General features: G+C 45.8%; 1 long non-coding RNA gene across 1 annotated transcript in view; it reads right to left on the bottom strand.

The window, feature by feature from the left end:
• Positions 1 to 9,256: 9,256 nt before the first annotated feature.
• LOC144670047 (uncharacterized) overlaps positions 9,257 to 27,563 on the bottom strand; it is a 44,645-nt gene continuing 26,338 nt past the window's right edge. Inside the window, exons 3-4 of the long non-coding RNA XR_013573813.1 lie at positions 22,360 to 22,637; positions 9,257 to 9,549 (exon numbers count right to left, since the gene is read on the bottom strand). This is a non-coding gene — a long non-coding RNA (uncharacterized LOC144670047). The remainder of the gene's footprint in view (positions 9,550 to 22,359; positions 22,638 to 27,563) is intronic.

Below are 27,563 nucleotides of genomic sequence, written 5' to 3'. Positions count from 1 at the left end.
CAGTAATGTGCACCCATCCACTGGTTTTGTTACAGCACTTTTTCAAAGCATGACAACAGACGTCTGTCAGGATGCAAACCAAGAAAAAAATGACTTTGCACCTTCGTTACCAAAATACAATTTAATTACAGATGCACTGAGAGTTATTCATTGGGTATGTGTGTACAAAGGCATACGATGACTGCAAACAAGTGTACGACCTCACACTTTCTCGGGATGTAGTGAAATACATACAAGTTATATATATATATATATATATATATATGTACATACATATATTTTTTCTTTCTTTATATATATACACACACATATGGAGGCTAATGGTCTGGCAACATGGGTTCAAAGCATGGCAGCTATTGGAATTAAATTCAATTAATAATTCTTGATTGAAAACCAGACGCAGTAATGGTGACCATGAAACTATCATCGGTTGTCATAAAAATCCATCTGGTTCACTAATGCCCTCGAGGGAAGGAAATCTGCCAAGCTCACCTGGTCTGGCCTACATGTGACTCCAGACCCACAGCAATGTGGTTGACACTTAACTGCCCTCTGAAATGGCCTAGCAAGGTACTCAGTTCAAGGGCAATTGGGGATGGGCAACAAATGCTGGCCTTGCCAGTGACACCCACATCCCATGAAAGAATAAAACAAAATTCCACTTTGAATTAAGGTTCTATTGAAATTATCTTTTGCACTGATAGAACTCAGTGTTATGGTTAAATGATGGGAATACTTAGGTTACATAGAAATGTGGAGGTGTGAAAAGATTACTAAGGTCCAACTGGTTGGCCTCATGTTCTCAGCAAAGGGGAAAATTGGTTCTTTAAGGCGTCAACCTTGACTCAGTGTTGACTCCAGTGCTGTTCCAAGGGAGTACTACACTGCCGGAGGTCTGCCCTCTCAGGTAGATGGAATAGATCCCACTGAACTACTCAAAGAAGAACAGGGAAGTTCTCCACAGTGTCTGGCCAAGGTTTAACTCTCAAGCAACTTCACTAAATTGAACTGATCATTATCTCAGTGCTGTTTGTGGGAGCTTGCTGTGTACAAATCGATTGCCTTGTTTCCTTCATTGCAAGTTTCCAAAATGATTTCAAAAATACTTCACTGATTGTAAAGCACTGAGGTCATGAAGGGTTCTATATAAATACCAGTTTTCCATTCACTTGAATATTTGCCAATTACAATGCATGAGCCTTATCTTCTGCACTTAATTCGAGAACTTGATTACTCTTTCACAATAGATCACCCAGTGATAAACTTGATTATTTAGAGTTGGGGTGCAAGCATTGCTTAATTGTTCGCAACACAATTTTTGTACAATAAAATGCCAAGGAGATGAAACTGATGTCTATGATATTTACAATAAACCTATTGGTGCATTTAGAGAATCATGCAGACACATATTTACGTGAAATTTGTCCATCGAAATTCATCATCCCAACTTGATGTGAGCCTCTCAACAAATGTGTTAAAACACGAACAGAATTGATTCAAACTTTATGACAAACGCCCCTGCGAGTAACTAAACCCTGGAAGAGAGGGGTCATCTGCATTTACAAAGATGGTGCCAGAAATGCACGGGTATCTACATCGGGAAAGTACTGATAAACTGGGCCTCTCCTTTTTTCAAGAAAAGAAAGCGGGGGGGTGACCTAATAATTACAAAATGTTTTGGAAAAATTGGATACAGAGAGAATGTTTCTTCTTGTGGAAAACAACATAAGGTAGAGGCCATCAATATAAGATCATCACCAAGAAATCCAATAGGGAATTCAGAAGAAAATTCTTCACCCAATGAGTGGCGAGAGTCTGGAATTGGTTGAAGGGAGTAGTATAGACACATTTAAGGGGGAAGCTGGATAAGTGTTTGAAGGAGAAGGGAATAGGTGATTATGATGGTAGATTTAGATGAGGAAAGATAGGAGGATGCTTGAGCAGAGCTTAAACACCAGCATAGATTGGTTGGGATGAATGGCCTGCTTCTGTGTCATATATACTATGTAATCCTCTATATTTACATCACAGATACCAGAATAACTCAATGTAGAAGAGAAGTAATGCATACTGTTGAAAGTGCAAGGTTAGAAAAAAAAACACAGCTTTCAAATTTCCTATGCAGATTTTATGAAATACAGCACCTTTAACCACACTGTGAAATGGGAGCTTCATCCATCTGGAATCATGGTGCCTATTTACTCCTGTGGCGATGTTAACTCATTAAAAGTAAATGTGCAAGTGCCCCTCTTAAAATCACAGAAAAAGAAATTTGTGCTCCAGTAATTTCAAGATCAAGGGGTAGATGTTAAAAGGTTTTAAAAGAAAGACTCGTATTTATATACCACTGTTCATGACCTCAGGTTTCCCAAAGTGCTTCAGAGTAAACAGTCTCTGGTAAATGTAGGAAGCACAGCAGCCAATCTGTGCAAACAACAATGTGTTAATGACCAGGTAATCTGTTTTTGTGATGTTCATTGAGGAATAAATACCGGCCAGGAGACTGGGGATAATCATCTCTCTTTTTTCAAAATAATACCATGGATTCTTTTACATCCACCTAAGAGGGCAGATGGGGCAATGGTTTAACATCTCATCTAAAAGGCAGCACCTCCGACAGTGCAGCACTCAGTGTTGAGGGTGTTGAATACTGTTCGGTACATCTTAATAAAGTCTTTGTAGTCTTAAGTAGGTTAACTGTATGTATTTGTAACTACAAGAACTATATATATATATATATATATAGAGAGTAAAGGTTCAAGCAAGGAGCTGTCTCCATGCTTGCTCGTGCACACGGCTCTGTCCAACACTAGACCTACCCTGAGGTGTGGGTCATGTGTTCTCTTACATCACCGTGTGGGCGGTACTGTACTCAGTCCCATGTTAACTCTATATGTGCCAGACCCTAATACAGTACTACATGAAGTACTGCACTGGAGTAACAGCCTAGAATGCTGCAGTGAGACTGTAGTAATTAGTTTTGATAAATGTTAGGACTGTAGCTGAGGATAAATCAGATCTGGTACTGTTCCTCATCCAGCAATTGTGAGTATCTAAGATAATTAAAAAGAAAGGAAGATATAGTCATCTGAGGTGCCGCAGTTTGGCAGAATCGATCCCTTTGAACCAACCGCAGATGACTGGTCTCAACATTTAGAACATTTTGCATTCTACTTTCAAACCAACAAAACCACAGGGGAGGAAAAGAGGAGAGCGATTCTCCTGAGTATTTGTGGAAGCAAAGCAGTTTAGTTCGAAGCTTGACGGCCCCCAGTGCCCCAGATTCAAAGACTTTAAGTGAATTAATAGACCATGTTAAGCAACATTTTCAACCCAAGCCCTCAGTCATAATGCAGGTGCTCAGGTTCAATTCATGGAATAGAACCCTGAGGGAGCCCATTGCTACCTATGTGGCGAAATTAAAACAACTAAGGGAATGTTGTGATTTCAGTGAAACCCCGAATGATATGCTCAGGGATTGTTTGGTCTGTGGCGTGCAAGAGGATGCTATTCAGTGAAGACTGCTGGCTGAAATGGATCTTGATTTTAAGAAAATGTTAAAAATAATGCTTGCCATGGAAAGCGCTGTGAGGGATGCACAAGTGATTCAAAATGGTGCCATTTTCCTAGTTGGGCAGGAACGGTCAGCCGAAAGTGGTGCGAAAAGCTAGGACTCTGACACAAAGCAGGAAACAACCCCCGCTAACAGAAAATTAGAGAAAGCAGCTTAGTTGCAAATTTGAAAACTAATTTTTATCGACACAGAAACAAACATACTCCTAACAATTGGCAATTTAAAAAGGTGGAGCGCTGTTTTTGTCACAAAAGTGGGCACATATTGCTGGTGGCAGCCCCATTATACCCATGGGAGTGGCCTGGTAGACCCTGGGTGAGATTGCACATAGATACTGTCGGTCCTTTTCTTGTCCAAGTGGTTAGACATTAAGTCGCCAATGTCAGGCGCTACTATAGAAAAACTACGCCAAAGCTTTGCCATCCATGAACTGCCAGAAGTAATCGTCTCAGATAATGATACTGCATTTATGAGCGCTGAATTTCAAAGATTTGTCAGTCGAAATGGTATCAACCATGCAAAGATTGCATCGTACCATCCGTCATCTAACAGGCTGGTGGAAAGAGCAGGACAAACTTTTAAAGCGGGAATGAAAAAGTTAACAGGTGAGTCATTGGAAACTAAACTTGCTCATTTCCTATTTCACTGCAGAACAAACCCCTCCACACTACGACACATGCAACACCTGCGGGATTACTGATGAGGCACTGTCTTTGAACAAGACTAAGCCTGATACGTCCCAATTTGGAGGGGAAGGTGGAGAAAAGTCAAGGGAACCAAAAAGCGACTCACGATTTGTATAGTTGTGAGTGACAATTTCCTGTTGGAGAAGCAGTATATGTAAGGAATTCCGGTGGAGGATCAAAGTGGTTACCTGGTAAAGTAAGCTCTGTGACCGGACTATTGTCCTACCACGTGGAAGTGAAGGGCTGGATCACCCGTAAGCACGTGGATCGTTTAAGAAGAAGGGAGATACCCCAACAAAATGATGTTCCACCTGTAACCATTGCTGAACCTGTGGTTCCTGTTGAAGTTGCTCAGTCAAGGATAGACATGCCCGATGTCTCTATCGGAGTGGAAGACACTGAACTGCCTGTGCCTAATGAGGTACCTGATGTTAATGCAGTTCCGGAGAATGTGGTTCCTGCAAAAGAATCAGAACTCACGGAGCTCCAACGCTCTAAACTGATCAGGAATCCACCTGAACGACTGAACTTGTAATTTCATGACAAGTGTAAATATTGTAATGTCATGAGATAAATATCCTTATAAATACAAAAAGTGCAGAAAAGTTAATGTAGTAATTATAGTTTTGATGAACATTAGGACTGTAGCTTTAAGAATAAAAGTTGTAAGATCACATGATCTGTGTAAACCAATGAATTAGCAGCGCAGGAAACCTCGAGGAGGGAGTTATTCTGTCGTTATAGAGTTTGATGCACATGTGTAACTGCTGCTGCTATCTTGTAAATAAAGTTCAATGTATCCACCAAAAAAAATTGCCTGGAAAATCAAGTCTATAACAGAGACTTGAATCCATTTCCTTCTGAGTCAGGGGTAAGAGGGTTAACTATGGTAGCTGAACCATGGCTGACAACTAACAACAAAGAAAGTTTCAAAATACAAATGTGCTTCAGCTTCATTGTTTGGCATAGTTCAGCGTAATGTCAGAATCAATTTTAAATGTAAATTTCTCATGGCAATATCAACAAGAGGAAAGCTATGAATGGTGCCACTGTAAGAGATATCATCAGCCTACCTTGCAACTATCTTTGTTTCTCCCAGCCATTTGCAGTCCTTAGCTAACTAAAACGGTCCATGAGGCCTTGGCTGGAATCATAGAGCAATGGATTGGTGCCTGTGAAGATGACACCACCAGCCAATTAAAAGGGTAATAAGCATCATTTGAGCACTAAAATTAGATTGCAGCTTTCAACTCGTGTTCATGCCTTATCATTTCTAATGTGTTCTGGACATGTTTTGATATCTGATTACATTTGCAAATTTGCAATCTTCTTTACTGAGATTGTATCTGCATGAATGGAGATTAACGCGGCTTCGACAATCTCTCCCTATTGCAGGGTGACCAACTAGCCTGTATTTTAAGGGGTTGTCCCTTACTAGGAGTCTCCTCTTGTCTTTGCCTCTTTTCTTTTTGTGAGCAACATGCCCTCACTGATTTTTGCTGTGCACACTTTGCCTGCTGTATTTCCTACATTTCAATAGTACTTTGTCATACTGGTACCTTTGCTGTGAAGTGCCTTGAGACATCCTGAGGGTGCTATATGAATGCAAGCTATTTCTTTGTTTCTTAGAAGGCGAATCTTGTACTATTAAGGGGTGGGATTTAATGCCCTCCTGTGTGGCGAGTATGGTGATGGGGGGAGCATTTACAATAATTGGTCAGGAGGGCGGTGACTTCGCTGCATTCCCACCTCTACTCCTATTAAGTCTGTGGCAAGAAGTCTGGCCTAAAGGTCTCATCTTGCCGTTGCTAGTATTCACCAGGCAATGAGCGGCGAAGTTGCCAAGGGGAAAGACCAAAAAGCAAATCCTGTTGGGGTTGCTTGCAGGCTTCTGGGACCCTCATTCAAAGGCATTCATTGTCTGATTGGGAGACCTAGTATTGGGAAGTAGGAGGCCTGCTAAAAACCACCCCCTTCCCTTCCTACTGACCACCTCTCCAACGCAACTGTGGCCTGGTCCCTCAGCGACCCTGGGCCTCGGGTACATGCATTACCAGCTGTAGCCACTGCTTCCACAGTGGCGCTGCCTGGCAGTGCAGAGCTGCTGATTGGCCAGCAGCTCTTGGCGAGCGGGACTTCTGACCCTGGGGGTCCTTGATCCTGGCGAAGGCCAGCCACTGCCCAGTTCAGTGCCTGATTGGAACTTAATAGGGTGGGCCTTCCCAAAAAAGAGGCAACACAGGGGCCCCTCCAGCTCAACAACTGGCATGAGAGACCCCTTGGCCTACACTAAATCCCTCCTGTGAAAAGTTCAGAGTGAAATTATGGGAGAATTTTAACCTCTCCAGGACAGCAGACAGATCTCAGAATTAAGGAACCTAACCCTAGGCAGACGAGTAACCTTGTTTCTAATCATTAATAATAATATTTATATGAGGCTGCGTGCCTCAGATTTTAGCAGCCTTTTGGATTTAACAGCTGTCGGCCTGGTTTCCTAGAGCTGGAGAACTGCCAGTTCAAACAGCTAAGTGCTTTTCCTGAACTGCTTGTGGGCCAGGGGGAGCATGAATTCTTCCCCTCGTCCTCAGCCTTCCCCTCCCCACCACCCCCCCGCCCACTGCTATGACCTCCAGACCCATCCTCAGGATCTGATGCCAGCCTGGTGCGATATCTACCCCTGAAATCACTTGCCCGCTTCCCCTTCCCAATGCTCTGCAATTTCTGCCCCCCTCATCTCTGGTGCCTAGCTGCAGGCCCATCCACGCCGCACCCACCCCCCACTCCCACCCCCCCGCCCCTCCCCCATCTCTCAATCATGCCAGCTGCTTGGCGGGAAACAAAGAAAGTTATTTGCTGCCTTCTAAAAGTCACCCCCATTCCCTCACCTAAAAATCAGTCAACAAGATGGACCTCGAGTCATCAGACATTTCTGTCCTAATTCAGAACTGATAATGGAAAGATAAAGAGGTAAGGGTAGGTAGATAATTAGCCCACAAAGCATCACTCTCTCCATTAAAGGGAGACAATTGGTCATATAGTTTGAGGGGCACCCCTCCATGGGCTACCAGAGCTGGGACAGGTATTGAACCCCTGCTGCTGGTACCAATCTGTACCACACTCTAGCCATCTAGACAGCTGAGCTAACCAACCAGTGTAAAGGGAGATACAATCCTTGAGTCCTTGCAGCTGCTTAAAATGTCGATCAGGACAAACTCTCCCAAAGAATGGGTTCTCCCCAGTGTTTTACCACAGTTAACCACCATGTCCACTTGTGGCTAAAGATTGTAACTGGCCTCTCCATTCAGATTTTGTGATATCTGATTGATGTTGCTCATTGGTCCTTATTGGTAATTTCCACTTTGAACAAACCGAGTTGAACTGCGATGAAGAACTCACAATGGACACTAGTTGAATCAGTTGGGTATAAGGCAGACTGTGCCAACATCCAGTTGTGAGTACATCGATCTAATGGGATCAAACTGGATCCAATTCAAAAATAACAGAGAGAAAAAGGCTGCAAATCACTGAGTGCATTGGTCGACATCCAAAACAAGGAGTGACTTTAATACTTCTGTTGTGACTCTTCCACCCACTGCTCCAAAATTGTTTCCAATAAAACCACATCAAATAATTCCCTACAGGGTTGGAGATTGGATGTGGAGCAGCAAACATTACCCCCAGGAGCCAATTCCTCAATACGGATATCCATATGTTTGCTGGATGCATTGGTTGGGAAATCTTGGGCCCACAGCATCCAATCTTGTGTCCATTGATTGAAATTGCTGGATAATCAGGTTTGGGAGCTGTTAATTTCTTTAGCAATCCCTGCGGCACAGTTACTGGGAACACTTGATCGATGACTTAGTACTTGTGTGATAAAAATAATGAGGGGCTAAGATTATACCAGTGAAGATCTCTTTTTTTCCCCAATTGAATGTAAATATCAAACAAAATGTCTAAACATTCATTTTCAGTGAGTGTTGATATTATATTTCTGCCAGTGAAGCACTTTGGGAGTGCAATCAATGCAGGAGTGCTGGCAATGTCGGAAACATTGCAATTAATTTGAATGTAGCAAGCTCCTACAAACAGCAAAGTGATAATGACCAGGTAACCTGTTTTGGGATGTTGGTTGAGTGATAAATATTGGCCAGGCCATGGAGCATAACACCCCTGACCTTCTTCAAGGAGAGCCCCGGGATCTTTTACACCCACCTAATTGGGCAGATAAGGCCTCAGATTAAGGTCTCGTCTGAAAGTCAGCCCCTCTGACAATGCAGCACTCAGCGTGTCAGCCAGAACAAAGTGCTGGATTGGGACTCAAAGGCTACGGGGAGAAGGCGGGAGAATGGGGTTGAGAAACTTATCAGCCATGATTGAATGGCGGAGCAGACTCGACGGGCCGAATGGCCTAATTTCTGCTCCTATGTCTCATGGTCTTATGGACTTGAACCCACAGCCTTCTGGCACAGAGGCGAGAGTGTTACCTTTGGACATTTTACTGTGATGTACAGAAACCTTTGAAACATGACATTCACTGGGTGAATTCTTGTTGTAAAACTTGAAACTAGACCGATAGTTTGGTACACCATACTCCCATCTTTGTATTTTCATTGTTTTCATTGATCATCCTCATTTCAATGTTGCAGACGTTGCATAGGATGCAAGTGTCCTCATTGCAGTAACATTGCTGTCCATTTAGCACTTAGAGTGGAATGGTTTTTGGCAGTAACCCCACTTTTGGTGTAATTACAAATAACTCCAAGTTTTCACACAATGATGAAGACATCAATTAAACCTATTATTAATGGGCAACTCTGAACAACATAAGCCAACCTTTTTTTTTTGCACTTAATTAAATACCTCCTTTCAGACAAATGGTTGGTAACAAGTCTGCCAGATGTACTTGTTGGGCATGAAACTGCTGTGATTTATACAGCTAATGGGAGACGCTATCATGCACAGTGAGGTAGTCAGGGAGTTCAGGATTATTTTTAAGAACCATATTTGTTTTATTAACTCGCTAACAGAACTGGCAATTCAGCCCCCCTCTTCCAACATTCAACCTGCAAACCCTCTCCGAGCCGCATGACCATCCTGACTTGGAAATATATCGGCCGTTCCTTCACTGTCGCTGGGTCAAAATGCTGGAACTCCCTCCCTAACAGCACTGTGGGTGTACCTACACCACATGGACTGCAGCGGTTCAAGAAGGCGGCTCACCACCACCTTCTCCAGGGCAATCAGCAATGGGCAATAAATGCTGGCCCAGCCATCGACGCCCACATCCTGTGAAAGAATAATAAAAATAAAACTTAGATCAAGATTGTTCTGCACTTCAACTCCAATTATCTACCTCTGTTCCATATCTCAACATTGGAAATGGAAAGAAATGGTACCAAATGTGACACAAATGGATATTGTAGTGCATCCAATAATTTATTGATTCAACTAAAGAAAGAACTTGCATTTATATAGCACCTTTCATGCCCTCAGGGTGGCCCAAAGTGCTATATAGCCAATGAAGTGCTTTTGGAGTCTAGTCACTGTTAGAATGTGGCAAACACAGCAGTCAATTTGCACAAGCGATACTGGTTGAAGTTTAAATAGTGGCTTCAACACTGGAGAGAACGCCCAAGATCTTCTTTGAAATAGTGCAGTGACAGCCTTTATATCCACCTGAGAGAGCATACCGGGCCCGGGTTTAACATCTCACACAAAAGATAGCAACTCCAGCAGTGCAGCACTCCCTCAAGTACTGCATTGGAGTGACAGCCTACACTTTGTGCTCTAGTCTTGGGAGTGAGATAGCAACATACAAACTTCTGACACAGAGACAAGAGTGGTACCACTGAGCCCTGGATGGCACTAGGCTAGACTTATATAATACAGAACTGTCACAACAAATTTGATAGAATACTCCTGAACCTGAAGGTGAGAATACACAGCCATCTCACGATGCTCTTCTGATTTTTCTTGTTGAAGATCATAGATCAAATTGGCCGGATTGTGGCCTTAATGCCACTTTCTTTCCTTTCACCCATAACTCTTGACTCCCTTGTCAGTCAAAAGTCCATCTGACTCAGCCTTGAATATATTCTATATACTGATTTTGTCGACAGGAGAAAAGGCTTTGATGCGGAAGTAACAAGGAGAAAATTTGTGGGAGCAGGGGGGTGGGGAGGTGGGTGGCCAGTTTTAATCCTTTGTGCTAGCAATAACCAGGTTGGTAGTGACTTACCCACTGCAAAGCAGGCAGACACCTACCAGCTTGAAGTTTAATTGGGCTGAACGGGCAGCAAAGCCACTGCCAGAAGCTTCATTTCATGCGTGTGCCAGATTCTGATTATATCATCAGGGATTTTTAACTTGTGGCCTCAGGGAGGGCAGGGCACTGTGGAGATGGCGGGAATGGGAGCTGTGGGACCGAAGAGGCCTAAACAGGTAAGAATTTTCCTTTTCCTTGTGGGGCTGGAGCATGAGGTGGACTATTAGTCACAAATATATTGTAGGCCCCACCAACAATCAGATCGTGCCGAGCAGGTAAGACGACAGCGTTCTTTCTGCTCTGGTATGTTAATGCTGAAGTTGTGCTGCCATATTACACACACTTTAAGTTGATAATTAAGCACAGCTCTCCCCAACTGGGGAAGGATTAGGGAAACACTGCAAGAGTATAGAAAACCACTTCCTGGAAGTTCCCCTCTAAGCCACACACCATCCTGACTTGGAATTATATCGCCGTTCCTTCACTGTCGCAGGGTCAAAATGCTGGAACTCCCTCCCTCACAGCACCTACACCACATGGACTGCAGCGGTTCAAGAAGGCAGCTCACCGCCACCTTCTCAAGGGCAACTAGGGATGGGCAATAAATGCTGGGCTCAGCCAGCGAAGCCCACATCCCCTGAATGAATTTTTAAAAGTTCACTCTAGGTGTCTAAGCGGAACTGGGAGAATCTACTGCCTTGGAAATAAATCTATTTTAAGGTCCAGGCCAGCTTCAGACTCATTATTCCTCAACATTAAATATTGGAATTAACATGATCGGCTTGTGTAAATAATAGATTAGTGAGAGTGTTAACCTGTTTGGTTTTCCTGCTCATTAGCTTTTAATACTCTCGCCCCTGCCTTCATACTTCATTTCAGACAAGGCAAGGCCACCATTTTCCTAGGGACCCTCTATAAATTAGAATATGGACTCAGTGGCCAGGATTTTCCAGCCACTCACACTGGCCTAATCTTCCGGTCCTGCCGATGTGAATGGAGATTTCAATGGCTCACCGGCCCCCACCGTGGGGAAACCCGCGAAGGGGGGTGGGGGGGTTGGAAAATTCCACCCAGTGTCTGTTTAAAAACAAGAGCGTGATTTATGGGCACATTAGGAAGGAGATGCTTTTTTTTTTGGACTGCTGTTAGCTCCACTTCTGTTTAAAATCTTCTAATGGAGTGCGGATATTATAAAAACAAAAAGCTAAAAGCTACTGCGGATGCTGGAAATCCAAAACAAAAACAGAATTACCTGGAAAAACTCAGCAGGTCTGGCAGCATCGGCGGAGAAGAAATCAGTTAACGTTTCGAGCCTTCGTGGCCCTTCGGCAGAACTGGTACTGCCGAAGGGCCACGAAGGCTCGAAACGTTAACTGATTTCTTCTCCGCCGATGCTGCCAGACCTGCTGAGTTTTTCCAGGTAATTCTGCGGATATTATACACGAGCTTAATGCACAGGAGCGGGTGGTTTGGTCCATCCTGCACGCGTGACCTCTTTAAATTCCTGTCCCGTGCGTCTCACTCTCCCATTCTTCGCCCACCACCCAGTACGTTTTGCCTTTTCAAGCATCTATCATTGAAAAGCAAGCTGTGCCTCAGCTGAGAGCGGAGAACCCAACGCGTGTGGAAGGTACACCGGGAACTTCCTGGTCCACACGGCTCAACGACTCTCTGACTTCACCAGCTGAATCCTCATTTCCCCGACATTTTGCCTTTTGTTAGTGCAGACGGAGAATCAGGCAGAATGGTTAAAGCTCAAATGGCCGTCCCCGGCTGTTTTGTTTGTGGCTGGGATTTTCTCTCAGTTGCACAGAGTGTGGCGGTGGGCGTGATAAAAGCCGATTTTCCCGCCAGACGGGTTTTGTGCTGTAACCTCTGCTTCCCGCCTCATTAATTATGCAGCCACTGGAAACACGCGGTATCGTCGGCGGGCGGCCTCTGAATCGCTCACCACGCCATTACCTTCACCGCTTCCTTGCTGCGGGTGCCATCTCTAATCTGCCAGCCGCGTACACAGTTCTCAACCGCTTGCAGCCCAGGACTGCTCCAGTGAAGACATGGCCCCAAAAGCCAGGAAGAGGTTCAGTGGCCTGTCGCTTGGAATGCCTTTCGGAGGCCCACCCTAATGTCCTCTTCCCTCACTCAGGCCGCAGGAGGTCCAGCAACCTCACCACTCCGGCTTGGGAGGCGCTGGCAGTGATGGTCAGTGCCACTGCTGCACACAAGAGTTTGGCCACCCAGTGCAGAAACAGGATGAATCATCTCATCCACGATGCCAGGGTAAGGTGACCATCTCATCACACTCAACTCACACACTCAGGAAAGTGATCGAAGAGGTCGTTGACAGTGCTATCAAGAGGCACTTGCTTAGCAACAGCCTGCTCACTGGTGCTCAGTTTGGGTTCCGCCAGGGTCACTCAGCTCCTGACCTCATTACAGCCTTGGTTCAAACATGGACAAAAGAGCTGAACTCCAGAGGTGAGGTGAGAGTGACTGCCCTTGACATCAAGGCAGCATTTGACTGAGTGTGGCATCAAGGAGCCCTAGCAAAACTGGAGTCAGTATGAATCAGGGTGAAAACTCTCTGTTGGTTGGAGTTATACCTAGCACAAAAGAAAACGGTTGTGGTTATTGATGGTGAGTCATCTCAGTTATTGGGCATCACTGCAGGAGTTCCTCAGGGTAGTGTCCTAGGCCCAACCATCTTCAGATGCTTTATAAATGAGCTTCCCTCCATCATGAGGTCAGAAGTGGGGATGTTCACTGATGATTGCACAATATTCAGCACCATTCGCAACTCCTCAGGTACTGAAGCAGTCCATGTTCAAATGCAGCAAAACCTGGACAATATCCAGGCTTGGGCTAACAAGGGGCAAGTAACGCAAGTGCCAGGCAATGACCATCTCCAACAAGAGAGAATCTAACCATCGCCCCTTGACATTCAATGGCATTACCATCGCTGATTCCCCACTATCAACATCCTGGGGTTACCATTGACCACAAACTGAACTGGACCATATAAATATAAACCATATAAATGGAGCCATATAAATAATGGGGCTGCAAGAGCAGGTCAGAGGCTGGGAAACCTGTGGTAACTCACTTCCTGACTCCCAAAAGTTTGTCCACCATCTACCAGGCACAAGTTAGGAGTGTGATGGAATGCTCTCCATTTGCCTAGTTGAGTCCAGCTCCAACAACACTTAAGAAGCTTAACACCATCCAGGACAAAGCAGCCTGTTTGATTGGCACCCCATCTACAAACATTCACTGCCTCCACCACCAAGCAGCAGTGTGTATCATCTACAAGATGCACTGCAGGAACTCACCAAGCCACCTTAGACAGCATCTTCCAAACCCACGACCAATACCATCTGGAAGGACAAGGGCAGCAGACACATGGGAACACCAGCACCTGGAAGTTCCCCTCCAAGCCACTCACCATCCTGGCTTGGAAATATATTGCTGTTCCTTCACTGTCGCTGGGTAAAAATTCTGGAACTCCCTTCCCTAACAGCACTGTGGGTGTACCTACACCATATGGATTGCAGCGGTTCAAGAAGGCAGCTCACCACCACCTTCTCAAGGGCAATTAGGGATGGGCAATAAATGCTGGCCTAGCCAGCGATGCCCACATCCCATGAATGAATTAAAAATACTCACAAGACATCACACATTCACTGGCATCTCACTCATTGTCAGCTCAAGGGACATCACCACTCTTTCTCTCTCACACACATCCTCACATCTCTATCTGGCCTCATCTCCTCTGGAGGCTGCCTCCTCAGCCCTCACCATCCTGAGGCCACTTGCACAGATCAACATGTGCCCCCCACACACACCCTGGGATACCCTCCTTCCCCAAGCAAGCCCTAGCCCGGCAGCCATTGAAAAGCCACCCCTGCCTTACCGCTGGTCTGGTAGGTAGAGACCTGCCCAAGAGCCCCCTAAAAGTGATGTGGTGCTGTCTGTGGAGCCTGGCGCTGATGACAACGAGCGCTGCCCGAAGCAAGATAGGCAAACAAACCTCAAAGTTCCAGGCAAAGTGCAGCTCGCCAGGCGCACATCGCTAATGTACAGTTGTGAAACACGTCGGTGTGTAATCACACTGACATGAGCTCATGATCCAGCGTTGGGGGGATGATTCTGGCGAGCTGGGCTTATAATGAGGTGAAATTAGGTTCCTGGTGTGCAGCGACGGAAAATGCAGCCCCGCCATTGACGGGTGGAGCAGACGATCGCAAACTGGTTTCACGACGAGGTGAATCCGATTTTTGCGATCGCCCGATATTTTCCGCTCCCACCTGCTACGGACGCCCGCCACAACTGGGAGCGGAAAATCCGGCTTGTGTCACAGGTTTAATTCAAAGACTTAAGCCAGATAAATTCTCCCAGCCTTAACAGCTACAATTCGAAGTTGGATGACGTTGCGGGCCATTTCCGAGTGCACATTGCCAATGGATACTCATGTCTGCTGGACTTACAGATGAAGGCAGACTTCCCACAGTCCTCCATCTCCTACAACGTGCCTGCAATCCCTTGATGTACACTGCCCAAGGAGGAGGTCCCTACTAGAAGCTTCAACTCTGTCTAAATTCCTAAGTGTACATTTCTTTAAGTAAACTGGTAGGGACAATAGCTGTCCGCTGTGGCTCGGCATCCTTGCGTCTAGGTCAGGGGGTTGTGGGTTCAACTCCCACTCGGAAGACTTGAATGCAAAACCTAGGCTGTGGTTCTAGCCCAGAACTGAGGGAGTGCTGCACTGTTGGAGGTGCTCTCTTTCCGACGCGACATTGAAACAGGTCTTTGTCTGCTCTCTCGGGTGGGCATAAGTGAAAGAGAGCAGAGGGCATTCTCCCTCGTGTCTTTGTCAATCTTTACCCTCAACCAGCATTATTAAAAAGATGACCTGGCCATGGTCACATTGCTGTTTGTGGGAGCTCGCTGTGTGTAAATTGGCTGCTGTGTTTCTCACATTACAGCAGTGAGTGTGCATTAAAAATATTTAATTGGCTGTAAAAGCCCTTTGGGGAAAAAAATAGTCACTATATAAATGCAAGCCTGCCTTTCCTTCTTTCTCACACAGAAGCAAGCTGGCCACATATCGTCAGGCTGAGACTTAAACAACCGTGACAGGGTGCCTACAAAGTTCTCAGTCTCACCACTTTGAGCACTGACATGTTTTCCATTAGACGAGCTGCTGTACAAGTTGCTACCGGACGCAACCTTTACAAATTTGCCCTTTCCTCGGTATCAGCACAAGGCATTGTGCCAAGACGAAGCCCAAAATATGGTTACCCGTGTTACCAGTGGAAAGAAACATACTCCTTGTGCTCACTGATTTGTTCGCAAGCCTCCGGTGTTTCGCCAGGCTGGATTTCCTGTAGGGACGCTCAGGCTGTCGTCTCGTCATCCGCGCCAACCTTCAGGTGTTGCAGCTTCGAAGGCGGCTAAGGAACAGACACTTCCGCCTCCGACGATTCAATGACCATGCCAGTCGAATCTCGGTGCCAGGGATGATACTGAACAAAGCCGCTGGTGCCATCGCCACACTTTTAGCTTCCTGGCTCTCCGCTTCTGCAAGGTGATGTAACCCCTTTATAAATATTTATGGGGCCTGGGAGGTAATGGGATGGCTGCGATGGAAATGGAAAACTCTTCAGCTTTATGCTGCGTCACATGATCAAGAGCTCTTAGTGCAGTCGTTGTACATCTCCAGGGAAAATGAAGAAATCCCACTACATTAAGCTGAGTTTGTGCCTGGGAGAACTTCTTCATTAATGGGCTTTCAGATGCCAATGTAGATACCACACACCACACGCACAAAAAAAACGAGGGGGCAGATTTATCTCAGAAATCAGAAGTGCGACTTTCACTACAGAAACAGCTCCAAGTTTACGAAGCACAAAATCCAAATCAGCAGGGCATATCATTTCGGCTAAGTTTGCAGTTATCAGCGGGCGACATAATATGATGAGTTGACAGCTTCAATCTATTCGTATCACTCTCATCTGTGATTCAGACGGCTGAGTTTTCAAACCTCACATCAGGACTTTTAGCACATAATCTAGAAGGAGTTCACTGCAGTCGGGAATGTGCCCTTCATCAGGTTAGACATTAAATTAGAAGCCCTGTCGGCTGCTTTGGATGTTAAAGGTCCCAAGGCACAAATTGAAAAAGAGCAGGGGGTTCTTTTGGTGCCTTTTCAAGAATTTCTCCCTCAAATGATACCACATCAGCATAATTTTAAGATTTGTTTTTTTTCTATTGCCTCGAGGGTTTTATTGTGCTTTGGTGTCAACATACCAGTATTCAGAGATGTGTCTACAGATGCTGAAATCCAGCTGCGAGACTGCGATTGAACTATACATTCACAAGGGCCCCTGCTCCCTGCGTAGGATATAATATCACAAACATGGATGCCCAAACAACCAGCCATCCAATTTCATCCTTGAGCCTTGGCCCAGTGGTACGACTCTCACATTTGGGTTAGAATGTGGTGGGTTCAAGTCCCACAACCCAGGGCCTTGACATGTTGCCAAGGCTGACACACCAGTCGCAGTGCTGAGGGTGTGTTGCATTGTCAGCGATGCCATTGTTCAGGTGAGATGTTAAATCAAGGTGCTGTCTGCTCTTTTTAAATGGATGTAAAAGATCCCGTGGTACAATTATGAGGAAGGGCAAGGGAGTTCTCCCTGGCGGTGCTGTATATTTTAGATATTTGCTTTTCCTCACAGTAATGTCGAGTTGGCACTAGTTTCTAAGTGTGCAGGAACGATACAGAGTTTTATACAGTGCTTTAAAATGTCTGCACCATCCCTCCAGCTCAGCTTCTAGTAGCTTCTGTGGTATCTGTTTACTTTGCTCAGAGTCAGCACCCAGGCTCAATCAATCAAGCATAGTGAGCATCGATTGTAAACAAATTTGCATAATCAAACACAGAACAATTGAACACTACAGGTGTCCTGGCCACTATTTATCTGTCAACCAACATCACCAAAAGAGATTTACTGGTCAGGATCACAGTGATGTTTGTGGAAGCTTGCTGTGCATAAATTGGCAATATTTGTGTCTCATATTTCCTACACAGTGACCACACTTCAAAACTATTGCACTGGTTGGAAAGTGCTTTGGGATGCCCTTGTTATAATTCGCTGCTCATTCACTGAACAAAAGAGGAACCTGGAGCGAGTCTTTTCTTTTAATCACAGAACCTTGAGAACACAGCCACAGATTCCCTTTTCCTTCCCCCCAGAGATGTGGAAACCAGTTCTTATATAGACTTTAGAATAATGCCCTAAACTTTCCTAAATTAGTAACAACTGCTCTCACAATGAGAGCATGCATATCATTGTGACAGGATTACAACATTAACAGACCTGAGGTTGTGAAAGGTGCTATAGAAATGCAAGTTCTTTCTTTATTCCACAGCAGTTTTGCAAAGTAAACAACTGGCTTTGTCATAGAGTCAGAGAGGTCTACAAGCACAAAAAAAGACCCTTTGGCCCATCGAGTCTGCGCCGGTCAAACAAGTACCTAACTATTCTAATCTCATTTTCCAGCACTAGGCCCATAGCCTTGTATGCCATGGCATCGCAAGTGCACATCCAAATACTTCTTAAATGTTATGAGGGTTTCTGCCTCTACCACCCTTTTCAGGCAGTGAGTTCCAGATTCCTACCACCCTCTGGGTGAAAAAATTCTTCCTCACATCCCCTCTAAACCTCCTGCCCCTTACCTTAAATCTGTGCCTCCTGGTTATTGATCCCTCCACCAAGGGGAAAAGTTCCTTCCTGTCTACCCTATCTATGCTCCTCATAATTTTATACACCTCAATCATGTCCCCCCTCAATCTCCTCTGCTCCAAGGAAAATAACCCCAGTCTATCCAATCTCTCCTCATAACTAAAACTCTCCAGCTCAGGCAACATCCTGGTAAATCTCCTCTGCCCTCTCTCTAGTGCAATCACATCCTTCCTATAATGCGGATTCCAGAACTGCACACAATACTCTAGCTGTGGCCTAACCAGCGTTTTATACAATTCCAGCATAACCTCCCTGCTCTTATATTCTATGCTTCGGCTAATAAAGGCAAGTATCCCATATGCCTTCTTAACCACCTTATCTACCTGTCCTGCTACCTTTGTTATCAGTCTCCCATGTGGGGCCTTATCAAAAGCCTTGCTGAAGTCCAAGTAGACTACGTCAAATGCATTGCCCTCATCTACACACCTGGTCACCTCTTCGAAAAATTCAATCAAATTGGTCAGACATGACCTCCCCTTAACAAAACCATGCTGACTGTCCTTGATTAATCCCTGCCTCTCCAAGTGTAGATTAATTCTGTCCCTCAGAATTGCTTCTAATAGTTTCCCCACCACTGAGGTTAGACTGACTGGCCTGTAGTTCCCTGGTTTATCCCTTCCTCCCTTCTTGAATAACGGTAACACATTGGCTGTCCTCCAGTCCCCTGGCACCTCTCCTGTGGCCAGAGAAGTATTGAAAATTATTGCCAGCGCCCCTGCTATCTCCTCCCTTGCCTCACTCAACAACCTGGGATACATTTCATCCAGGCCTGGAGATTCATCTACTTTTAAACCTGCCAGACCACTTAGAGCCTCCTCCCTTTCTATGCTAATTTCTTTAATTATATCACAATCCTTCTGCCTGATTTCCATACCCACATCATCCCTCTCACTTGTGAACACCGACACAAAGTATTAACTTAGAACCCTACCTACGTCTTCCGGCTCCACACACAAATTATCACTATGGTCCTTAATGGGCCCTACTCTTTCCCTAGTTATCCTCTTACTCTTAATGTACTTGTAAAATAACTTTGGATTTTCCTTTATTTTACCTGCCAATGTTTCTTCATGCCCCCTTTTTGCTCTCCTAATTTCCTTTTTAAGTTCCCTCCCACTCATTCTATATTCCTCTAGGGCTTCCGCAGTTTTGAGCCCTCGGTGATCTTCCATAAGCCTCCCTTTTTCTCTTTATCCAATCAGATTTGTCTGCCCAATGTTTCATTCAGGTACTCTACCAGCTAATCAATCTCGGGTGGCTGGCTTGTAGTGTGGTGGAGAATACCCCTCATTGAAAAGAGCAACTCAGCAGGAAGGATTTCCCCCAGAGACTTTCGTCTGCTTAGAGTTAGGGGGGGGGCAATTTTAACCTGTCGCATTTTTTTTTATTAATTCGTTTATGGGATGTGGGCATCACTGGCTAGGCCAGCATTTACTGCCCTTGAGAAAGTCCTGAACCTGACTGGGTCGGGCGCAAGGCAGGTTTTGCATCCAACCTGATTGTAATCTCCACAAGCAGCAATTTCTAAGGCGTTCATTCCAGGGACCAAGTTCAGACTCCATTCATTTAGCACTTGAAACAGTCATTCTAGTTGGATTGATATTTCATTGCAGAGTTTTGTGTTAAACAGCCTGAATGACCCTATTCCTATGCTTATCTTAAATTCTCATTTTAAACAATTTTGTTTTACAACCTCCAAGATTTCCACATTACCGCTGGACCAAGTTTACCATCCACCCTGCCTTCACTATGCAAATTCTTTGCACTAATTCAGTGTTAGTCACCAGAGCTTAACATTGCAGCAGGCACTTGATAGTCATTTATCTTAAAAATTATGCTCAAGTCACAAAAGCATCAAATTAATTTATGCGTATTTATTGAGCAGCCTCGGTTTCTCAAGTAACAGTGATTTATTAGCCGCAGTGGTTCATTTCTTGCTTGCTGTGCACTTAAAGTTAGGCCTGACTGACACCATCAGTGTATGGGAAACAGGATTCATAAAATCATACAGCACAGAAGGCCATTCAGCCCGCTGTGCCTGTGCTGGCTCTTTGAAAGAGTTATCCATTTAGTCCCACTCCTCTGTCCCGCCCCACTAGTCCTTCAGATTTTTCCTCTTTAAGTGTATATCCAATTCCCTTTAGATTACTATCGAACCTGTGTTCAAAGCCATTTCAACAGCACATTCTGGATCATAACTCATAAAGTCAAAGAAAAAATTCTCCTCAACTCCCTCCCCCTGGCTCTTTTGGCAATTATTTTAAATCTGTACCCTGGTGCTGTTAGTTTCTCCCCACTTGCCCTATTGAAACCCATCATAATTTTAAACGGCGCTATTAAATCTCCCCTGAAATTTCTGTGCTTTAAGGAGAACAATCCCAGTTTCTCCAGCCTCGCTACCTAACACAAGTCCCTCATCCTTGGTACCATCTCTGTTAAATCTCCTCTGAGGCCTCTCCAAGGCCTTCTTAAAATGTGGGATTTGCAGCTAGATTCTTTTTGCTAGATGGAATTAATAAAGCAAGCGTCAAATTGCATGTGTGGAGAAAATGACAACATTGGGATCATCTTGCCAACAACTTCAGTAAAACAGTAATGAGGGGGAGCTTAGAAGCCCTGTTTATTCTAACTGTGGGGATAATTCTGATGTTTATGATAATGCAAAACTAGTGATGCCAATTTTTCTGCCCATTATATGTCTCCCATGATTTCCATTTCCACTGAAGTCAGAATTATCCCCTCTATCTAGGTTCATAATCTAAGTGCTGAGGGTACTCTACATTGCCGGAGGTGCTGTCTTTCAACCGGGTCAAATTGAGGCAATGTCTGCTCCCACGTAGGCATAAAAGATCCCATGGCATAGAGGAAGAGCATGGGAGTTACCCTTGGTGCCCCGGGCAATACTTGTCCCTCAAGCAGTATCACCGACAAACAGATCATCTGGTCACTACGACATAACTGTTCATTGGCGCTTACGGCATGAAAATTGGCAGGCGCACTCCTTGCAACAGCTTCAAAAAGCACTTAACGACCTGTGGGGCGCCCCGAAGGCTGTGGAAGGTGCTATAGAAATGTAAGTCCTTTCTTTCCAAAGACAAAGCGAGGGAGGGTGAGGCAAGTGAGGCAAGTTATATCGATCTGAGCCAGAGATGGTGCATGACCTCCGAGAACCTAAGCACAAACGCTGCCAACAAATTAAACAAGACAGTCGGGACGGTTAGCTCACAGAGCCTGCCATTGTGAGAAGCTCGTTAGCAATTCGATAAATATAATTACATGCACTGAGTGAAGTACTACACCAGCTCCAATTTCATTAATTTCAGTGGAAAAGCTATCTGGCTGGTTCTATAAGGGCAAGGCAATCCTGTCCACTAGATTTTTCATAGGCATGTGAAGACCAAAATAGACCTCAATAAGTCTCAAAGCTTTTTCCCTCTTGGGGCTTATTTTAATTTAATCTTGTGATGGAATAAGAATTATAAGATCTGGTAATAATACAGGACTAATACAGGGATATTAGGTTAAAAATTCGCTCCTTGGTAAAATTAGAGCAGAATATGTATTTTTAACTGGAGTCAGGATGAGCATGCAAACACAATATGGTTGACTCACATCACAGCAATGTGAATTTGCTGATAAGAAAACACACACACACACACCCCCCTTAAAAATGGCATTTTATGGTTCTCTCCATTAACCTAGAACAAACATACAATGCAAGCTTTGATAATTAAAACCCCAATCAGATCAAACAATATTGGGCTCCAAGTATATTAGTGACTCACCTCCTGACTCCCCAAAGCCTGTCCACCATCTACAAGGCACAAGTCAGGAGCGTGATGGAATACTCCCCACTTGCCTGGATGAGTGCAGCTCCCACAACACTCAGGAAGCTCACGCCAGTCAAGACAAAGCAGCCCACTTGATTAGCACTCCATTCACCAACTTAAAACATTCACTCCCTCCACCACTGATGCACAGTAGCAGCAGTGTGTACCATCTACAAGAAGCACTGCAGAAACTCACCAAGGCTCCTTCGACAGCACCTTCCAAACCAGCGACCTCTACCATCCAGAAGGACAAGGGCGGCAGATACATGGGAACACCACCACTTGCAAGTTCCCCTTCAAGTCACACGCCATCCGTTCCTTCACTGTCGCTGGGTCAAAATCCTTGAACTTCCTCACTGTGGGTGTACCTACACCACATGCAGTGCAGCGATTCAGAAGGTGGCTCACCACCGCCTTCTCAAGGGTAATTAGGGATGGGCAATAAATGCTGGCCCAGCCAGTGACACCCACATCCTGTGAATGAATAATATTTATACATATTATATATAATGTATAAAGTCTTGCTAATCTTGCTGGAAGCTGACCAACATAACTGTTATCTAAGGTCCAGCTTTCCATCAACAAGTCAAAACAACATTTTGTACAATTGTAGAATTTCACGGATACCTTCATTATAATTGGTAATCCCGTCACTAAAATTTGGAGACCAATAAAGGGTGTCCTGTCATGGTTCAAATAAGCACCTTCCATGCAATAATCCCATATATTTACTATAAGTCTCTTAGCATATTTCAAATAATTTTAGATGTGTTTTGAACCTAACAAGTCTCGCTCACACTCAGGGATTAAGGTAGCCTTGCATTAATATTTGATAGATATCCTTTTCTTTTTTAAAATGTCGGCCAGGATTTCCTCCTGGCACGGGCGATGTGGCGGCCCAGACAAAAGTCCATTGGCAGGATTTTCCCCCCGTCGGGGGTGAGGTTGAATTGCGGGCGCGCACAGACGCCCCTCCGATCGGCGCCCCCAATCGGGGGCACGGTGCCATTTTACGTGGGCGGGCCAATTAAGGCCCGCCCAGTGCGATGTCTGCATGGAAGCACTATGCGCTCCCTGTGCGGGTGGGGGGGAAATCCCTAAACCCGAGAGTGCGCTCTTTTGCGCATGCGCAGGAAAGAGCAGACTCATCTCCCTGAGGCTAAGTGCAGCCTCAGGGAGATCGGCTATTCTGTGACAAATATTAAAAATAGAAAAACAAAAATTCCTGATATGTCCCCTCTCATGTGACACAGTCAGATGAGTTGGGACATGTCCACAATTTTTAAAAACACTTTAATAAAATTTTTAAAAACCTACATGAAACCTCATCCCGCCCCCTGGGTGAGGTTTCGTGCTTTTTCTAGTTCCTGCCGGGGCTCCTGGCCTGCCCGCCAATCTAAAGGTTGGACAGGCAGATCCATTAATGAGCTAAATGATTCTGTCAATGGCCTCAATTGGCCATTGACAGGTCGGTGGGCGCACAGCTGATTTTACTGCGCCCCCGCCTACCGGAAAATTTAAACGGGGTGCGGTGACGTTGGGAGTTCCCCCCGACGTCAGCGCGCGTCACTTTACGCATCGGCGAGCGGGCCCCCCCCCCCCCACCCCCACTCGCCGACGGGAAAATCCCGCCCATTGACCTTCGGTGGGACCGGACGATCCCAGCGGTGGGCGGGGCTGGAAAATCCCGCCCATTGGTCTCTGTAATACCTCAAGTTTAAACTTTGGATTCTCAATCAGAAATAAGAACTAGCTATCTTTTCTTTTCAGGAGTTATTGACATTTTCTGATTTATACTTTTTATATAAACACCGAATTGCATGCTTGCTTGCTTCATAAACTTCCGTGTGTTTCAAAATTTAGATTGCCCCACTTAGTCTTCTGCATCGATGACTCAAGAACCCAATCCCTTTTAAAGGGGGAATAATTACCCAGGGGCAAAATTTTACCCTGGTGTCCTGCTAAAGCCAATGGCGATTTGAAGGGTTTGCCACATTTTAAGGCCCCAGGAGTTTCACCTGGATCCTTATCTCCGGGAAAACTGCAACCTGCTTAAAAAAAATAATTAAAAATAAAGACCATCAGGGAGAAGGTAATCACCTCGACTGGCTCTTTTCCTTCAGATGGAGATCGATCAGTCTCAACAGGCCCAGCTACATGTCCTTGGGTTCTGAATCTCTCTACCTGATTGAGACAAGTTAGTCTGGAGGCACGCCTGATCCAGAATAGCCCCCAAAAAGGGCGCTGGGATTGTAATGCGCCACAATTTCCCTCGGGCAAACCTGACAGGGTCAAACTGATTGCCTGGTTACACCCCTACTCCATAGAAGTGACAGAAGGTAAAAACAGATGGTGCATAAAATGGGCAATTGGTCAGTCATGCGCTGAATTACGGAGGTAGGTATTAGGCTAAAATGACTCCCTAAGTATAAACTAAACACGCGCACTTTATTATGGGGTCAATTTAAAATGCCCCTTTGGACTTCAGCCATAGGTAAGGAAGTCTTCAAACTACATTGAGAAAATTGCATCCCTGTGTTTAACGCATCTCTCTGAAATTGCTTCTTCTGCAATATCAGGAGACAGACAAGAACGAATATGGCTGGGTGTTGACACAAAATGGGCAAGGGTGGACCCAATCATCTCTGTCAGGCAGAACCTATGGAGTAAAAAGCAAAATACTGCAGATGCTGGAAATCTGAAACAAACACAAAAAACTGTGGAAAAACTCAGCAGGTCTGACAGCGTCTGTGGAGAGTCCGTATGGCTCTTCTTCAGAGTTAAAGAGAAGTAAAAATGTGATGAAATGTATACTGTTTAAGCGGGGGTGGGGCAGGTGAAGCTGGATAAAGGCCAGTGATAGGTGGAGGCAAAGGAGAGATTGCCAAAGGTCAAAGGGGTGTTAATGGTCGTGGTACTGGCTAAAGGAGGTGCTGATGGTGGCGTTAAGGTCAGAAAGAAGAATGTGGTAATAGCTGGACAAGGGTAAGCCCTCTGGAAAGAACAACATGAACAAGTGACTGATGGCCCGAGGTGGGGGAGGGGACGGTGGTGGGAAAAATGATCGAAAATAGCACATAAGGTGGGGATAAAACAATGGGGCGAATTTTCTCCCCATCGTAGGTGGGGGTGGTTGTGCAGGGGTGGGCACGCAGCTGATTGGTGCCCCCGATTTGGCTGGGCGCCACCATTTTTTTGGTGGGCGGGCTAATTAAGGCCCGCCCAGCGTGATGCGTGCCCGGAAGCGCTGTGGGCTCCTTGCGCGGGCAGGGGGGAGGTTGCCTGTGTCAGGAGTGCGCTCTTTCACGCGCATTAGTTTTAAGTTTAAACAGTCTAATAAAGCGGTGAAAATTTTTTTTTAGGGAACTGTCACACGAGCTGGGACACGTGTATTAATTTTAATGAATAATTTTCTGAAAATTTTAAATCATGCATGAAACCTCTTTTTGTTTTTGGGTTTCAGACCCTGCGGAGTGCACTGGACAGCTGCCTCCAGGATAATGGCGCAGGGTACATTCTCAGAGAAGGAGCTCCTAGTGTCGAGCCTCACTTGACAGGGCGTGTGGGTCTTGGGAGCCACGGATGGAGTTTAGCGTGCCCTGGCCCCCAGGGCTCCTGATTTTATTGCGGTCACAGGGTGCCAAGAATCGGGCGCACTGACCTCAACGCAAACTCCACACACCCTTTGGAGGCCCTGAGATTTGTCCCATTGAGAGGCCAGAAATATAAGTCACCCCCTCATAAGAGAAAGTACTTTGTACAAACACAGTTTGGATAGGATGTTCAGCTGAGGCCCCATCTGCCCCCTCAGGTGGATGGGAAAGATTGCACTCCATTATTTCCAATGACGAGGTGTTCTCTCCATTTGTCCCTGTCAATATTTATCCATCGACCGACATTATCACATTGCAGCTTGTGGGAGCTTGCTGTGCACAATTTGGCTGCCACTCTTCATTCACTCATTCATTCTCTTTTGCATACTATTCTTTCTCTCTCTCTCTCTCGAAAGTCCCCTGGTAATTAAGTTAAGACAATATTCAGCGCAAACTAAGAAAAGCGTGTGTCTCGTTACTGGAATACAAGGGGGTGGAAGTCATTCTTCAGCCAGATTAAGCCCTGGTTAGAATACGCCTGGATTACTGTGAACAATACTGGGCACCACACCTTATGCAAGATATATTAGTCTTAGAGGGAATGCAGTGTAGATTTAATAGAACAATATCGAGAGTCCAAGGGTGGGATAGTCCCAGATTTGCACTAAGTTCACTAGCGGGCAGGTAAAACGATGGCAGCTTTTCACGCTGTATTGTCCCAAACCCGCTGTTTAATTATGCATTCCTGGGAAATACGCCACTTCCATGGCAAGCGGGCTCTCATTCGCTAGGCCATCACCTCCCCGCCTCATCACACTGGGCATCACCTCGCCGCTTTATCACACCGGGCATCACCTCACCCCTAATCCCACCGGGCATCACCTCACCGCTTTATCACACCGGACATCACCTCCCCGCTTCATCACACCGGGCATCACCTCACCGCTTCATCACACCGGGCATCACCTCGCCACATCATCACACCGGGCATCACCTCCCCGTTCATCACACCAGGCATCACCTCACCCCTAATCACACCGGGCATCACCTCACCGCTTTATCACACCGGGCATCACCTCCCCGCTTCATCACACCGGGCATCACCTCACCGCTTCCTCACACCGTGCATCACTTCCCCGCTTCATCACACCGGGCATCACCTCACCCTTAATCACACCGGGCATCACCTCACCGCTTTATCACACCGGCATCACCTCCCCGCTTCATCACACCGGGCATCACCTCACCCCTAATCACACCGGGCATCACCTCACCACATCATCACACCGGGCATCACCTCCCCGCCTCATCACACCGGGCATCACCTCACCCCTAATCACACCGGGTATCACCTCACCACATCATCACACCGGGCATCACCTCCCCGCCTCATCACACCGGGCATCACCTCACCCCTAATCACACCGGGCATCACCTCACCGCTTTATCACACCGGGCATCACCTCACCGCTTCCTCACACCGGGCAACACCTCACCGCTTCATCACACCGGGCATCACCTCACCGCTTCATCACACCGGGCATCACCTCGCCACATCATCACACCGGGCATCACCTCCCCGCTTCATCACACCAGGCATCACCTCACCCCTAATCACACCGGGCATCACCTCACCGCTTTATCACACCGGGCATCACCTCCCCGCTTCATCACACCGGGCATCACCTCACCGCTTCCTCACACCGTGCATCACTTCCCCGCTTCATCACACCGGGCATCACCTCACCCCTAATCACACCGGGCATCACCTCACCGCTTTATCACACCGGGCATCACCTCCCCGCTT

The sequence above is a fragment of the Cetorhinus maximus genome, chromosome 30, assembly GCF_964194155.1.
Source record: "Cetorhinus maximus chromosome 30, sCetMax3.hap1.1, whole genome shotgun sequence".
NCBI classification, from domain to species: domain Eukaryota; kingdom Metazoa; phylum Chordata; class Chondrichthyes; order Lamniformes; family Cetorhinidae; genus Cetorhinus; species Cetorhinus maximus.
This window is presented reverse-complemented; position numbering and strand designations above follow the sequence as displayed.